General features: G+C 40.3%; 1 protein-coding gene across 3 annotated transcripts in view; it reads right to left on the bottom strand.

The window, feature by feature from the left end:
• The window catches only part of MAML3 (mastermind like transcriptional coactivator 3), a 375,673-nt gene that overhangs the window by 83,919 nt on the left and 274,721 nt on the right, over positions 1–17,033 (bottom strand). The window lies entirely within an intron of this gene.

Raw genomic sequence — 17,033 nt, 5'->3', positions numbered from 1 at the left:
CCAAGAAACGTCCAAAACTGCCTCCCATTAATATCAATGGGAGGTGGAGGAGGTTTTTTTTCCCAAGCGGCTTTTAGCCGCTCGCGGGGAAAAAAGCGGCATGTACTTTCTTGCCGCGGTTTCGCCTCTGACCTCCCATTGAAATCAATGGGGGGCAGAAAAAAGTTTTTTCAATGGCCTCGTGCGAAAAACGCTGCAAGAAGTGCAGGCAGGTCAAAATCTGCGTTGCTTAGCAGCAGTGTGAATGAGACTCTCTACTTGAGTCTATGGAGATCTGTGTGTCACCCATTACAGGCTCCAGCAGTTCCTGTACCACAATAGTTTTGCACAGGGGGGGCAGAAACTTATATAATCAGCTCCCACTCATACTTTGATAGTTCCCATCACACAGGTATAATGTAGAAGAATATAGGGCAGCCCCCTGTCTGTATACTTATGGTTTATCAGCTTATTTATGAGAATGTAGAGAGAATTATACTCACAGTGTCCCCTAGCATGTAGAAATGGTGTGATCTTTAGCTGGTCATGTGATGCTGGGCTGAAGCATCATGGGATTGATAGCAAAGCAGAGAGGAAGAGAAAGCTTGGGAAATCTAAGGATCAAGATTGAGGCTTTTTTAAAGCACAGACAAGGCAGCTGTTCAAAAAGTAAGAACAGTATACATAAAAAAGTGTAGAGTGTGGCATACAGTCAGGTGGGGAATGCAGACTGGAAAGTGGTGTTTCCATTGCAGGAGTTATTTTAAAAAAAAAGAAAAATCTTGGACAACTCTTTTAAATATAATTCTGACTGCCTACAGCTTCCACAGGGGGAGTTTACTCTTCATTTATAAATATATACAGATCCCACTGAAGTCAATGGGTTCAATATAAAAACATATGCAGAAAGCTCCTCCTAGCGGGTATGGCAGCAGCATTTCAAGAGATTTGTCTTCTGTGCGGAAAGTTCAGGAAATCTCCCTGACTCCCAACAATCTGGGTGAGTAAGCAAGTGCGCCATAGAGATTGAATAATTTCTGGTAAAAAATGGTCTATTTGACCATTTCATAACGAATTCCACCATCAATATAAATAGCTTGAATGTGCAGGGGTACAACAAGGCAAACAATGCAAATGTAGGAAACAACCGAAACCGTACACAAGGGATTCTTGGCGTTTAGCTTAATGTGTGCAGTTCTGTAATAGTTCAGTCGGGAATGGGCAGTTCTGCATGGGACCATCCATCTTGTTACTACTCTCGATCCTAAAGAGGACCTGTCACTAGGTCATATATATATGTTGAACTGGTTTAACTGACCTGAATAGAGCAGTTTCATTGATTCCAGCGCTGTTTTTGTTTTTTTCCTGGACCTCCCCTTTCCAGAGCCATAGCCCACTATTGTTTTGTCTTCATATATGCTAATTTGATTATAGTTAGCCAACAGGGCGTGAACTACCCTCAAGCTGCCTCGCGCTGATTGGTTAGCATCAGAGGCAGAGAAGCTAGCTCCAACCCTTTGGCTAACTGCAGTAAATTAGCAAACAGGGAGCCAATCCAACAGTGGGCCATATCTCTGAAATAGGGGTCCAGGGAAAAAAAATAGCGCTGGAATCAGGGAGACAGTGTTATTAGGGTAGGTTGACCAGTTCAACTTATATGACCTAGTAACAGGTTCTCTTTAACATATAAAACAAGTGATAATTTGTTAGCAGATTTTTAGTTTTAATCCAGACAGAGGATGCTGCACTACACAGGCAAAAAATACAATAGTAAATCCCAATTATAATATTAATAATAATACAGGATATGTACAACCCAAAAGAAAATAAATCAATGAACCAGTACAACATACAACAAAGAGTGGAGATGAGAAAAGGAGGAACTGGAAGAGGAAGAAGGAAGAAAAAAGAATAGGAAAACAAGTGGGGTGTGATGAGTGGCAGATGGGTAGATGAAAGAGTTCGGGAGAGGCACTACCTGTATATTGCCCCCAACTGGAACCTTATCCCTCCAAGTTACCAAAAAAGTAAGCACTATTTCAGAGATGGGTCGCAACGATTGTTTCACTATGTCATCTAAAGAGGAGCGAAGGATTCTGGGAGGCAAATTAAGCTGCAGCAAAAGTGAAGACTGCTTCTTATTTCTGTTCTAATGCCTCTTTACATACATTTTCAGTAAAATGGAACGCAAGGCAGACATTCTACAGTCATTTCTGTCAAATTCCGTTTTCTTGCATACTACATTTCGCTCCATAAATTACACAATAGGACCCTCTTCATGAGCATACAGGGCAAGTCTTAAAAAAAATGATTTTCTTCTAAAGCTTTTAACGGGTCTATGATCCTACAGCATCCAATTTACAATAAAGTATCTCAAATGGTTGAGAGTAGTGCATTAGAAGCAGCAAGAGCTGAACATGTTTTATGTAATATGTTGCATGACTCGAGTCTAAATGGGCTAGAGATCAGTTCTTTTCACAGCCCGCTGCCAATGTAGAAATAATCAAGTCCATTTCACAAATCTTCCGCTGGGAGCAGAAAACCCACAAAAAGGCATTTGTCTGAGTCATTTCGGAGATGAGCAGAAAAGCACAGACACAGAAATGATATATCTTTATATGTGCTGACCATGCAATCAGTAAGCAGCAATTAAGGGTTAATATTCTGTTTAAAGTGGAATTTTTGTCTTTACAAAATTGCCACGAAAAACATCCCAAAAAATTAAAGTGTAGCTCCAGCTATAAGACCTTCGTCGCTCCCGCCCTGTTTCAGTGTACCACGGGAGATGCAGAAGGCCAAATGGGCGGTCCTGCGTCCCAGGCAACCGTATGATGCTGTAAAGCTTCTCCTGCACAGCTCCAGGTAATTAAGTAATTATAAGAGCAGCTTTGCCGTACAGGCTTCCGATGTTGTATGGTTGCCTAGGATACAGGACCACCTGCTCTCCATGTTGCATTCTCCAACCATACATTTAAAGGGGTTGTACAGTATTAGAAAAACATGGCCGCTTTCTTTCAGAATCATCGCCACACCTGTCTATGGGTTGTGTCTGGTATTGCAGCTCAGCTCCATTGAAGTGAATAGGGCTGAGCTGCAATACCACACACAATGTGTGGAAAAATGTGGTGCTGTTTTTGAAAGAAAGCAGCCATGTTTTTATAATCCTAGACAACGCTTTTAAATTTCAGGAATGATCACTGAAGATGTTATAACGGGAGCTACACTTTAAAAATAAAAATATCCGGAAGAAATTTCAAATTATCATGCAACATGGTATCTGAACAAAATATCTAGCTATTACGTCACCAAATTTAGGTAAAGCTTACCTGCTATTTATCTTGACAATTGTTTAGCTGTGCTCCATGTACCAACATTGTCTCTTAAGGCCTGATTTACACGAGCGTGCGCAAAAGGCACTTAACAGCTCCGTGTGTCATCAGTGTATGATGCGCGGCTGCGTGATTTTCGCGCAGCCGCCATCATTATGACACTCCGTTGGGATGTTTGTAAACAGAAAAGCACGTGGTGCTTTTCTGTTTACATTCAGAGTTTGACAGCTGTTGCGCGAACCACGCAGTTCGCACGGAAGTGCTTCCATGTGACCTGCGTGATTTTCACGCACCCATTGACTTCAATGGGTACGTGATGCGCGAACAGCGCACAAAGAAAGGACATGTCGTGAGTTTTACACAATGCACTCGCGCTGCGCAAAATTCACGCACTGTCTGCACTGCCCCATAGACTAAGATAGGTGCGTACGACACGCGTGAAAAGCACGCGCGTATATTACGCTCGTGTAAATGATGCCTAAACGTGTGTGTCTCATGATGTCAGAGTATTGGCTGCTGTGCATAAGCACAAGCCCACCCACAAGCCTCCTAAGAAGTCAGTGTTTAACCCCTTAATGACACAGCTAAGCTGTTTTAGGCCTTCTAGACATTGTTTCATCATTACATTCCGAGAGCAATAACTTTTTTTTACCTACGTTTTATTTAAAAACTTTTAGTAATTTTTTTTGGGGTGGGAATGCAAAAAAAAAACAAAAACGCAATTCCACCATTGTTTTCTTGATTTGGTTTTTACGGTATTCACTATGAAGTATAAATGACAGTTTAACTTTATTCTGCGTATCTGCGGGTCAGTACGATTACAACGATACCAAAATTATATATTGTTTTATGTTTTACTACTACTTTTGCACAATAAAAACACTTTAAAAAAAAAATAATTGTTTTGTGTCGCCGCATTCTGAGAGCAATAGTTTTTTTATTTTTCCGACCTACTGAGGGCCTACTTTTTCCAGGAGGAGCAGTAGTTTTTATTGGTACCATTTTGGATATATTGGACTTAATGATTAACTTGTATTCCTCTTTTGAGAGGGGGGGGGGTGATAAAAAAATATATTCTACCTATAGTGTCTGGAAAAAAGAATGCGTACGAAAAAATTGGTTATTTTTTTTTATTTCTGAATATGCCTGATTGCTTCAATAATACACTGAACTACTTACAGTGCTGGCTAATAGACATACACAGATGGCAGACCTAGGGGCCTTCTTTAGGCCTCTGACTGCCATGGAAAACCCAACGGCTCCCTGTGATCTCGCCACAGGTGCACCGATTGACCATAGCATCTGAGGGGTTAAATCGCCAGAATAGGAGTGATCACTAATCCCGGCTGTTGCAGCAGAGTGTCAGCTGTAATATACACAGCTGCCTGAACCATCCACGGTCAGTACATTTACGCATGTCACTTAAAGAGGCTCTGTCACCAGTTTATAAGTGCCCTATATTCTTCTACATTATACGTGTGTGACAGGAACCTGTCTTAAAGAGGCTCTGTCACCAGATTATAAGTGCCCTGTCCCCTATATATGTGATCCGCGCTGTAATGTAGATAACAGTGGTTTTTATTTTGAAAAACAATAATTTTTGAGCAAGTTATAAACAATTTTAGATTTATGCGAATTGGTCTTTTAATGACCAACTGGGCATTTTTTAACTTTTTACCAAGTGGGCGTTGTAAAGAGAAATGTATGACACTGACCCATCAGCGTCATACACTTCTCTTCATTCATGTTTAGCTGTAATCACAACACAGCGTGATCTCACGAGATCACGCTGTGCTGTCACTTACTCCCACATTAACTTTACCGAAGTGTCTTGGGAGTAAATAGATATCGCCTCCAGCCAGGATGCAATGTCTATTCACACTCCCGACACTTCGGTAAAGTTTCTGTGGGGACTTACCCACAGCACAGCGTGATCTTGCGAGATCACTCTGTGCTGTGATTACAGCTAAACATGAATGAAGAGAAGTGTATGACGCTGATTGGTCAGCGTCATACATTTCTCTTTACAACGCTCAACTGGTAAAAAGTAAAAAAACGCCCAGTTGGTCATTGAGAACTAATTAGCATAAATCTAAAATTTTTCATCATTTGCTCAAAAATTATCGTTTTTCAAAATAAAAACCACTGTTGTTATCTACATTACAGCGCCTATCAGATTAGGTAGGAGATGGGGCACTTATAATCTGGTGACAGAGCCTCTTTAAGGCCCTTTTACACTGGCCAATTATAGAGCAAACAAGCGTTCATAGAACGCTCGTTGCCGATAATTGCCCTGGGTAAACAGGGCAGCGATCAGCAGAAGAACGAGCAAACTCTCATTCATCTGCTGATCGTATCGTTTTAAAAAAGTAAAATATTATAGTTGTCGGACAAGCTGCCGACATGTTAAAAATATATGGGGACAAGCGATCTGAGTAACGAGCGCTTGTCCCCATACATAGCTCCTTGTGAGAGGAACAAACGAGCGACGCTCAACGAGCTGTCTCGTTGATCGGCACTCATTGTACCGGCCAAAATTAGCAAGTGTAAGTAGGGCCGTATTTGGAGTTGGTGCTATCCTAGGCTCTTTTAGTGCTGACGTCCCCAACAACGCAGCTTTTCCGCTGCAAAAATCGCAACATGTGCTAATTGTTGTGGGTATTACCTCCCCAAAGAATTTTATGGGGAAAATCTGCAACAGAAAACCAGCAATGCTGCAGCATAAATTGACATGCCGCAGATTTAAAAAAACGCACCTGAGGTCAATTTCTAAACGGTTTTTCGGTGGGTTATTTATTCAGCATGTGGATGAGATTTGTTCAAATCTCATCCACTTTGCTGCTACTCTATTACACTACAAATTTTTCACAATGAAATCCGTTGCAGGAAATCTGCAGTGTTTACGCTAAGTGTGAACTTACCCTGAGGCCTCATTCACACGAGCGTGGCGTTTTTTCGGGCAGCTGCCATCATTATGACACTCCATTTGGATGTTTGTAAACAGAAAAGCACGTGGTGCTTTTCTGTTTTCATTCATCCTTTTGACAGCTGTTGCGTGAATCACGTTGTTCGCACGGAAGTGCTTCCGTGCGACATGCGTGGTTTTCACGCACCCATTGACTTCAATGGGTGCGTGATTCGCGCAAAATGCCCAAAGAACGGACATGTCGTGACTTTTTTTCAGCGGACTCACACTAAGTAAAAATCACGGACATGTCTGCACGGCCCCATAGACTAATATAGGTCCGTGCAACGCGCGTGCAAATCACGCGCATTGCACGGATGTTTTTCCCGTTCGTCTGAATAAAGCCTAAAATAAATGCTCGGTGCTACCCCATTAACATGCCTTCCTCTGCCCCCACATGAACACTGGAACCCATTTCCCCTATTATTGATCGGGTTACAGTTTATTATTTTTTAGATAAAAAAAACAAAAACACTCCTGCTGCGGCACTGTTTCCCGACCAGAGCAAAAAATGCCCCGCCGGTTACATCAGTACATTGTCCTACTTTTAAAAGTAGGCCAATGAACTGAGCTAACCTGGGACCATGTGATAAAAACTAACCAATGACAGCTTAGACTTGTCACTGCTTAGTTTACTGTCACAGGAAGGTAAGTTGTAATAATGGTTTTGCTTTTTTACTTATTAGTGTTACTAATGTTTTGTGTTTTTTGTGTGTTTTTTTACCGGTTCGGTCGTTGGACTACGTTGGATTCGAGGACTACTTCAATGATGGCATTTTTATTTTTAATAAAATAGTTAACGAGGGTTGTGTGAGGGGTTTTACTCCAATAAAATATTTTTTCTGTGTTGTTATTTTTTTTAACTTCATTAACACTGCCTTAGTAATGGCGGCTGTCTGATAGACAGCGTCCATTACTAAGGCAGGTCTTAGTGTTTGCCGGTGAAGAGGCTAACACTAACCCGCCATTATTACCCCAGTACCCACCACCACCAGGGGTGCTGGAAAGAGCCGAGTACAATCCAGTACCCGACCATCTGAAGTGATGGTCGATTACTGGGGCGGCTGCAGGCTGGTATTATTAGGCTGTGAAAGCCCAAAAACAATGGGCCTTCCCACCCTGGTAATGCTAGGTTGCTGCTGCTGTGTTGTACCTGGCTGGTTATGAAAAATAATGGGACCCTATGCTGTTTTTTTTTAATTTATGTATTTAATTTTTTTTAAAAAAAACATGGGGTCCCCCCACATCTGCCAAAACGTCTCTTATGGAATAAAGTCTCCCCCTTTTTTTTCACTTTGAATCCAGGAGTGCTGTCTATCTCCTTGAATTTTATATATATATATATATATATATATATATATATATATATACATATACATACACACACACACATACACCAAAAATATTTAAATGAAGCAGCACTCATGTAATAAAGTGGTAGGTGCAAAGAAGCTACAGCTTAATCCACAGCTGAAAACATACAATATCAAGTTTTATTTTAATTATGCAACCTTATTTTACAGTATGCTTAATTTTTTATTTATTGTGAAGCAGTTGCCCTTGAATCACCTCAACCATTTTTATAGGTAATCTAAAAAAATTCATTTTCTAGTATGGTCATATTTTTGCAAGACAGATCCCTTGAAACGATGGTCACTGCAAAGTATGTCAAGCTAGACGCATTCTTGGGACATGTCCAATTGCCCTTGACTTTGGAAGTTTGATATTATTACAGATATGCAATTACTCTTCATTATTCTTCATTAAAAAGGTCTCAGTGCTGCAATGCCATATCGAGCAATGGATGAACTTTTACCTCCCATTTTCCTAGCAACAGAATGAAAGAATGGTGGGGGCAGAAAATATTTAACTGTGCCCAAGACAGATTAATAGACAAAGAGAAATCAAGCGTTTGCTCCTGTTTCATTAAATCCTCCCAGCCTCCTCCATTTGTAGGAGCATGGGCCTGAGCCAGCAATCAAAATAACATGTCTTGAGCGGCTCGCTGAATGCAAATGCATCGACGATCCAGATTAACACTGTGGTTGCAGGAAAGCATTTTAAACCAATGAGTTACAGACTAAGGCCTCATGCACACGACCGTATTTTTTCCCACCCGTAAATACTGGCGTAAATACGGGTCCGGTGTCACACGTATTCGACCCGTTTTGCACCAGTATTTACTAACCCGTGCCCGTAAATATGGGTCCGGTGTCACCCGTATTCCACCCATATTTACGGGCACGTTTTTGGCGGCAAAATAGCACTGCACTAATCGGCAGCCCCTTCTCTCTATCAGTGCAGGATAGAGAGAAGGGACAGCCCTTTCTGTAATAAAAGTTAAAGAAATTCATACTTACCCGGCCGTTGTCTTGGTGACGCGTCCCTCTCTTCACATCCAGCCCGACATCCCTGGATGACGCGGCAGTCCATGTGACCGCTGCAGCCTGTGATTGACCTGTGATTGGCTGCAGCGGTCACATGGCCTGAAACGTCATCCAGGACGTCGGGCCGGATGTCGAGAGGGACGCGTCACCAAGGCAACGGGCGGGAGACCGGACTGGAGGAAGCAGGAAGTTCTCGGTAAGTATGAACGTCTTTTATTTTTATTTTTTACAGGTTTATACTGATCGGCAGTCACTGTCCAGGGTGCTGAATGAGTTACTGCCGATCAGTTAACTCTTTCAGCTCCCTGGACAGTGACTATTTACTGACGTCGCTTAGCAACGCTGCCGTAATGACGGGTGCACACATGTAGCCACCCGTCATTACGAGAGCTCCATAGACTTCTATGGACTGTCCGTGCCGTTATTACGGCCTGAAATAGGACATGTTCTATCTTTTTCAACGGCACGGGCACCTTCCCGTGAGAAAACGGGAAGGCACCCGTCGCCAATAGAAGTCTATGAGCCCGTTAATATGGGTCGTAATTACGACCCGTAATAACGGGAGTTTTTACGGTCGTGTGCATGAGGCCTAAACAAGTGTTCCAACAGCTAAAGTTTTTGTTCGCTCATAGACCGAACCTAAAAGGTTGCTCATTTCAGATATAAGGGAGAATTCTCTTCACTCCTGTAAAGTGCTAAGAATTATAGTTTAATAAATGGGACTAGTTCTGGTCCTGGATTCCAACATCCATACATCTAAATCACAAATTTCTGAGTTACACAACCATTGTCATACAGTAAAGAAAAAATACAAGAAAAATTGGTCCGCTCACCACTCATTCGAAGTAAGGATGCCACATTCCATGATTATTCAGTGCACAGACAAGAGAGCTACGTCAGGAGTAGGAAGAAATTTAGAGGTCCTGCACACGATTTGATGTGAAAAAATACAAAACTGTTTATTTAAGTAAAAATGAAAACAAGAAATTTAAAAATCCCGGGAGAGAACGCCTACGCGTTTTGAACTTTTCAGTTCTTAATCATAGCTATGATTGAGAACGGAACAGTTTGAAACGTGTAGTTGTTCTCTCCTGGGATTTTCCTAATTTCTTATTTTAATTTTGACTTAAATAAACAGTTTTGTATTTTTTCACATCATATCGTGTGCAGGACCTCTACATTTTTTCATTGTCATACAGTGTCTTATCGTACCTGCAATACAGGTCAGTCATGAAGGAATAAGATAATGGCTTATTAAGAATATGGACTAATTATACTTGTCGTTAGTATTCAGCATGCTAAAGATTTTCAAGATCTTTACAGGATTTATACCATGATTTAAAAAGCAGCCTCGCTTCTTTTCACCGTGAATAGAAGCGTTTTTGAAAGAAAATCCTCAGCACATCCACATTTAGAAAAATAGAAAAAGAGCCTTATTTCGGAATAGAATAAAAGTCCATCGAACACAGGTGGGACGTGTTACTGCTAACGCGTTTCGAACGGGGTGTTCTTACTCATAGCATACCGTAACACAGTTAGAACATGTGTTTTAAAATCAACATCAACCAATCATGGTTTGAGGCCAGAAAGGAACTATCACCTTTTGAGAAGAAAATTAATTTGGCTGCAGGTTTGCGGCAGCCACACCTATACATAGAAGCTAGTTCACACTAGTTAGATGAAAAAACATGCGGTATTGCACAGGCTTATAGGAAGAAACCCATAGTACATATGAATAAAATTGAATAAACTATGTCAAACATAACGAAAAAGAACAATATATATATATATATATATATATATATATATATATATATATATATACACAATGAATGAATATATAGTGCAAAAACACGTGAAGATATAGAATTTCTACTATTGAATGTGTTAATTCCACTCCTTCCACCCTATTTTTCATTTACAAAAATTGTATTGAAACAAAAAAGAGGGAGTTCGTTGCTGTAGTTGAAATACGAGTAAAATGAAAAAAAAAAAAAGATTATGGATTTAAACAGCCGGGGGACATGCTGAAATTTTGGATAACGCATTATGCGTACAGTAGCGCTTCAAGCCATATGTGTATACAGTATAGTACAGTTGAACAAATGCAATAATATTATTTTCTTTGCATCATTTAAAAACAAAAATTATGTGCACTGAATGTGTATATGCATTTGCTCATAACCTGTTTGGTTCAAGATATGTAGACAATAATTCTCAAAGGGACCAGCTGGACAGAAATAAATAAATACAAAAATACAAAAAAAGAAAAAGTTTTTTTTTTTTTCAATTTTATAGAGGAAGAATCTAGAAGACAAAAAAGGCTTAATATAAATATAGAAGATCTCCCCTCCAGTTTAACCCCTTTGGATAACGTGTTTCCAGTTGAAGAATCCAAAATGCTTCCCTATTAGGGCACGTTCAGACGTGGCAGAATTTTTCCGCTGCAAATGTTGGTGCAGATTTGGGGCAATTAAGCAACGAATCTGCATCAACATTTGCATATTTGACAGGTAATTCAGACGTTGCAGATTTCACAGCGGACTTGCCACAGATTTCAGTTTTTGCATCACAAAGGCTGAAATACGCAGTGAAATTCCGCTTCTTCTCCGCAACGTCATGAGCATGCTGCGGAGGGAAAATTCTGCACCGCAGCCTGATTTCCGCACAGTTATTTTCCGCAACGTCTGAACTAAGTTTCCTAAAAATGTATAGAAACAAATGTAGAAAATGTCTGCCCTTTTGGAGATGATTTTTCCAATCACCTCCTCGGACGGGCTTTTTCACTTGTTCTATACCGTAGAATCTAAAGTATTCCAAAGAGCTACTATGTGCATCAATAAAGTGTTTCGCTGCTCCAGATGTTTTGACAGAATTTTTTAAAATATCTGATATGTGTTCTGAAATGTGTCTTTTCAGATTTCTAGTAGTACAGCCTATATATATATGAGGTTGCACGAGACACATGTAATAGTGTAAATTACATGATGTGTGTCACAGTTTATAAAAGAGTTTATATGCTGTATTTTGTTATTGGGTAAGTTAAATTCTTTAATGTTTATACTATATTTGCATACATTACATCTTTTACGACCGCATTTGAAAAAAACTTTTTGAGAAAACAATAGGAGATATTGGTGAGGGATCTATTTTCCTATTGCTATCCAAAAGGGATTGTTGAGATTTATTTTTAACAAAATTCCACCTTTTTCTCCACATCCACTTTTTTTAGAGTCTGTGTGATAGTCTGTTCTAGATCCTTGCATTGTATGGTAAAAGACCGTCTGAACACGCTCTTCTAGTTCCGATTAGTTCACCTTGCGGTATCGCTTTCACAGTGTGACTAGGGTGACAGCTGGATGCATGCAAAATAGTATTCCCTGCCAAGGGTTTACAGTATAGAGACGTAGAAACACATTTATTTTGGTGATTCCCACTTAGGGTATGTTCACACGGCGGGGGTCCGTAACGGCTGAAATTACGGGGATGTTTCAGCCTGAAAACATCCCCGTAATTTCAGCCGTACCGGCATGTGCAGGCGCTTGAACGCCGCGTCAATTACGGCCGTAATTAGCGCTGCTATTCATTGGAGTCAATGAATAGCGGCTCCAATTACGACCAAAGAAGTGACAGGTCACTTCTTCTACGCGGGCGTCTATTTACGCGCCATCATTTGACAGCGGCGCGTAAATATACGCCTCGTGTGAACAGACAAACGTCTGCCCATTGCTTTCAATGGGCAGATGTTTGTCAGCGCTATTGAGGCGCTATTTTCGGGCGTAATTCGGGGCAAAAACGCCCGATTTACGTCCGTAAATAGGCCGTGTGAACATACCCTTAGAAGTAAATCCAAAAATGGAGTTTCAGAACTTGAAGTATTAGAAGTAAATTTTAAATTCTGATTATTATCATTAATGAAAGGTGGTATTGAATTTGGATCTCCAGCCAAAACCAAGAGCAGGTCGTCAATATAACGCCCATACCATATAATGGCTTTGCTATATGGGTTCATTTCAGAGAAATATATTTTTCCTCCCACCAAGACATAAAAAGATTGACTAGGGAAGGGGAAAATTTAGAGCCCATAGGAGCGCCTTTAATTTGAATGAAAAATTAATTGTCAAAACGGAAAACATTGTGACTCAACAGGTATTCTATGGACATCAGAATGAACTCCTGTAATTCTGGGGTATAGGTACTATATTTATTCAGATGAAATTGAACTGCATGACGTGCAGGATCGTGGGGATACAAGAATACAGCCCCACGACATCGCACGTAAGCCAAGAAAAGGTGTTTGACCAAGTAAAATTCTGCAAGGATTTGAGTACCTCTTTGCTATCCTTCACCGTGACCTACCTTCCTTAAAAGCGTTGTCCCTTTAAAGAGGCTCTGTCACCACATTATAAGTGCCCTGTCTCCTATATAAGGAGATCGGTGCTGTAATGTAGGTGACAGTAATGCTTTTTATTTAAAAAAAACGATCTTTTTTCACAACGTTAGGAGCAATTTTGGTTTATGCTAATGAGCTTTCTTAATGCCCAAGTGGGCGTACTTTTACTTTCGACCAAGTGGGCGTTGTACAGAGGAGTGTATGACGCTGACCAATCGGCATCATGCACTCCTCTGCATTCATTTACACTGCACTAGCGATATAGTTATATCACTATGTGCAGCCTCATACACAAGCCCTAACATTACTAGTGTCCTGATAATGAATACACATGAAATCCAGCCTGGACGTCATGTGTACTCAGAATCCTGACACTTCTGAATCTTTTCTGTGAGATTTACAGCAACGGATACGAAATCTCGTTTACCTTGTATTCTCGCGAGATTTCGTATCCGTTGCTGGAATCTCAGAGAAAAGAGTCAGAAGTGTCAGGATTCTGAGTACACATGACGTCCAGGCTGGATTTCATGTGTATTCATTATCAGGACACTGTAGTAATGTTACGGCTTGTGTATGAGGCTGCACATAGCGATATATCTATATCGCTAGTGCAGTGTAAATGAATGGAGAGGAGTGCATGATGCTGATTGGTCAGCGTCATACACTCCTCTGTACAACGCCCACTTGGTCTAAAGTAAACTCATTAGCATAAACTAAAATCGCTCCTAACGTTGTGAAAAAAGATTGTTTTTTTAAATAAAAAGCATTACTGTCACCTACATTATAGCGCCCATCTCCTTATATAGGAGATAGGGCACTTATAATGTGGTGACAGAGTCTCTTTAAGACAACCTCCTTTTGCTAGGTAACTCCCCGATACTGTGCGGGTAGCCGGGAGTCCAGATACTGGAAGCCCTGGCTGACATTACATACACACTTCCTGCAGGGTAAAAATATGCCCATTATATTAACCTCCAGAGCAAGAGTTGATGTTGGTAACCACTCTGGCTAATAAATAGTGGTACATATACCCTAATAGGGCATATAGATATGGATTGTCCTGATGGAACAACCCTTTTTAAAGGTTTGGATAACTGGCAGCTGTGAACCATAACGGGAATTATTTTATGTTTGTAAGTATCTCCACGTATCTCCACGTAGGGTCACAAATATTCCGATGACTAGTCAAATGTCACTAATCAAAAATGTTAAAGCCTCTACTCAATCTCTTAAGCAGCAAAAGAGCAAAAACAGAGGATACGTAACTAAATATAGCTGAAAGTCTAAACTGCATTTCATACTACTAAGACTACTTCTATATAATAGTGTAAGTATAAGACAATGATAACGTATTTTTCATTACTGGTAGTTGGGTAATAATACCGACACAGATGATTTTATCTATGGTAACATAACTTATGGCAGACCAAAAATGTTTTGTCTATCAGGGGAAAAGAAAGCCATGAGGAAGGACGTGTCGAGCGTCTGAAACGCGTAGGCACCTATCTACCTATCTCTAAATACCACACTCGGGATTGATTCTGTTTTAATATCCCAATAAAATTGGAACCATGTTCTATTTTAAATGATTGCGCTGGATCCTCTACTTTTGTTCGTTTATCTCTAAATGGTAGCAGAGCTGAATATAAGTTGCCCAAAAAAAAAAAAATAGAAGGGGCACAAGTTCTTAATGACAGAGAGCAAATAGCGGATTTGTGAAAGCTGTGCAGTGGTCAGGATCTATTTAGACTTTCTCAAAGGCCGCTCCTCTGTCTTTGTTATCCCGGAGTTTCATGTTTACAAAAAAAGCTATTTTTTTCCGCCAGATATACCAGCAATTTAACATGCTGCCAACCATCCAATTATTCATATTCACGTGAAATCAAGACTACTCCCCCCCACCCCTCTTCTTTGGGAGCTGTGTGCTTTTTTACCTAAATGTAATTAATGAGGCTCATCGTACATCTAGGAGCAGTAAACTCAAAGCACCAGCTATCCTCATTGACATGTTAATGGGAGGGTCACCAGCACCTGACCTTCTCCCCGGGATGTTTATATACAACCAAATCAACCAATAAAATGCTATACATCTGAGCTATGCAGGCATTGTGAAGAAGTTTGAAATGCAATACAATATTTTCTTAAGCAAATGTTGGCCTTTTCAAGCTGGATTAACCCTTTTTCTAAAATGAATTTGTAATGGGCTGTTTACAGGACATTGCCCTGTTCACACCACTGCCATTTTCCATTCCAATGAGTTTAACATTCCTTTTTGTGGGCAAGAACAGTGTTGTCTGCACTATTCTTGCCGGGGAAAAAAAAGAACCCTGATGAAAACCAGACCAACCCATTCATTAGGATCCATCAGGATTAGTTAGGATCCGTTTGACTTATTAGTTGGGATCTGTTGGAAAACAGATCTGTTATGGCTGTCATGACCTCTTAAAAATGGAAACCATGTTACTCATTTGAACAGAGCCTAAGAGTCTGTTTTTTACATGTGTGTTCTTCTAAAGCTGTGTGTTTCTAAAGTTATCGGCATGGCTAAGGAAAAAATTGTTGAGATCGATGTATCAATAAATTGACAATAGGATATTGCCAGTCCCCTTGTCATTGGGACATGTCTACATACACTTTATTGACAAGGGGAATAGAAATGCCCAGTTGTAAATGTGTTCATACATTTCCAGGAGAAATAACAGAGGCACGGCACAATGCAGATTCCGAAGAAAAGATGCCGCAAAATTGTTATTTAATGGGGAAAACTAGTATTTACTGAAAGACACGTCAAGAGAGCTGACATGGCCTCTTAAAGTAAGAACATCTACAAGATGCTGTATAGGAAAAACTTTAGCAAAAAATATATGTAAACAACATGGCTCCCGGCAGCAGTTTACACTAAAAGTTTAGATGGATTATGTCAAGTTACAAAAAAATTAAAAAATGTTGAATACTTGGGTACTGCATATTGCAGTGTATCCATCCGTCTTTTTATTTTGTAGACAATGACTATACAGTATCTGAAAGTGTAAGTTCACCCTTGGTGAGCTAAAGATGAACCTATACTAATATATTATAAAACAGTTGGCAAGAGCGGAGGGAAGACTATAAACCCCCACTGGCAATTATTTGACCAATATCTCCCCCAAACATGACTGATTCAGAAATACGTAAATAATGGAAATTTTTGTATGGTAACACTCATTTCAATGTCAATATGAACTCACAGGTTCTAGATGTCAGCCTTCAACTATAATCATTGTTTTGCTCAGCTGAAATGTAAAACAATTTACATTAATGATGCCTTTTTGTAGAACAAATCAAACGTAGAACTGTAAGATCTGAATATAACACGGTCTGCTTCATAGTCACGTGCTATATGTGTATAACCTTTATCATATTATAATATGTTGGTGAAAAGTACCAGGAGCTTGTGAGATACATTAACAGGGACAGTACAGAAAAGACTGTGAAAAAAGGCTGAGATCACATCTGCATTGGAGTCTCTGTTCGGACCCCCCGTTGCAGATTCCATCATATTTGCACTATGTTTTCCGTCAAAACAACAGATCCGTCACAGCTTCAATTTTGTAGACGGAACAGAAAAATGGAATTCACAACACAGATTTGAACCCAGCAAACAAAGGGGTTGTCACGCCTGTGACAACCCTAATGAATGTAAACAGTTTAGAACTATCAGGTTTTCCTATAAACATCATTCATCACCTATCCACAAGATAGGTGATAATGGTCTGATCGTTGGGGGTTTCGACCGCTGGGACCAGGGCCGGCTCCAGGTTTATGTGAGCCCTTGGGCGACACCGACTTAGTCGGCCCCTTTGCGTGGGAACTCACAGCGGCAGTAAAAGGCTGTTTATGCCCCTGTATAGAAGTTAGGCCCCCAGTTTGTGCCCCCATGTAAAAGTTAGGCCTCATTTATGTCCCCATATAGAAGTTAGGTCCCCAGTTTGTGCCTCCAT

The sequence above is a fragment of the Rhinoderma darwinii genome, chromosome 1 (assembly GCF_050947455.1).
Source record: "Rhinoderma darwinii isolate aRhiDar2 chromosome 1, aRhiDar2.hap1, whole genome shotgun sequence".
NCBI lineage: Eukaryota > Metazoa > Chordata > Amphibia > Anura > Rhinodermatidae > Rhinoderma > Rhinoderma darwinii.
This window is presented reverse-complemented; position numbering and strand designations above follow the sequence as displayed.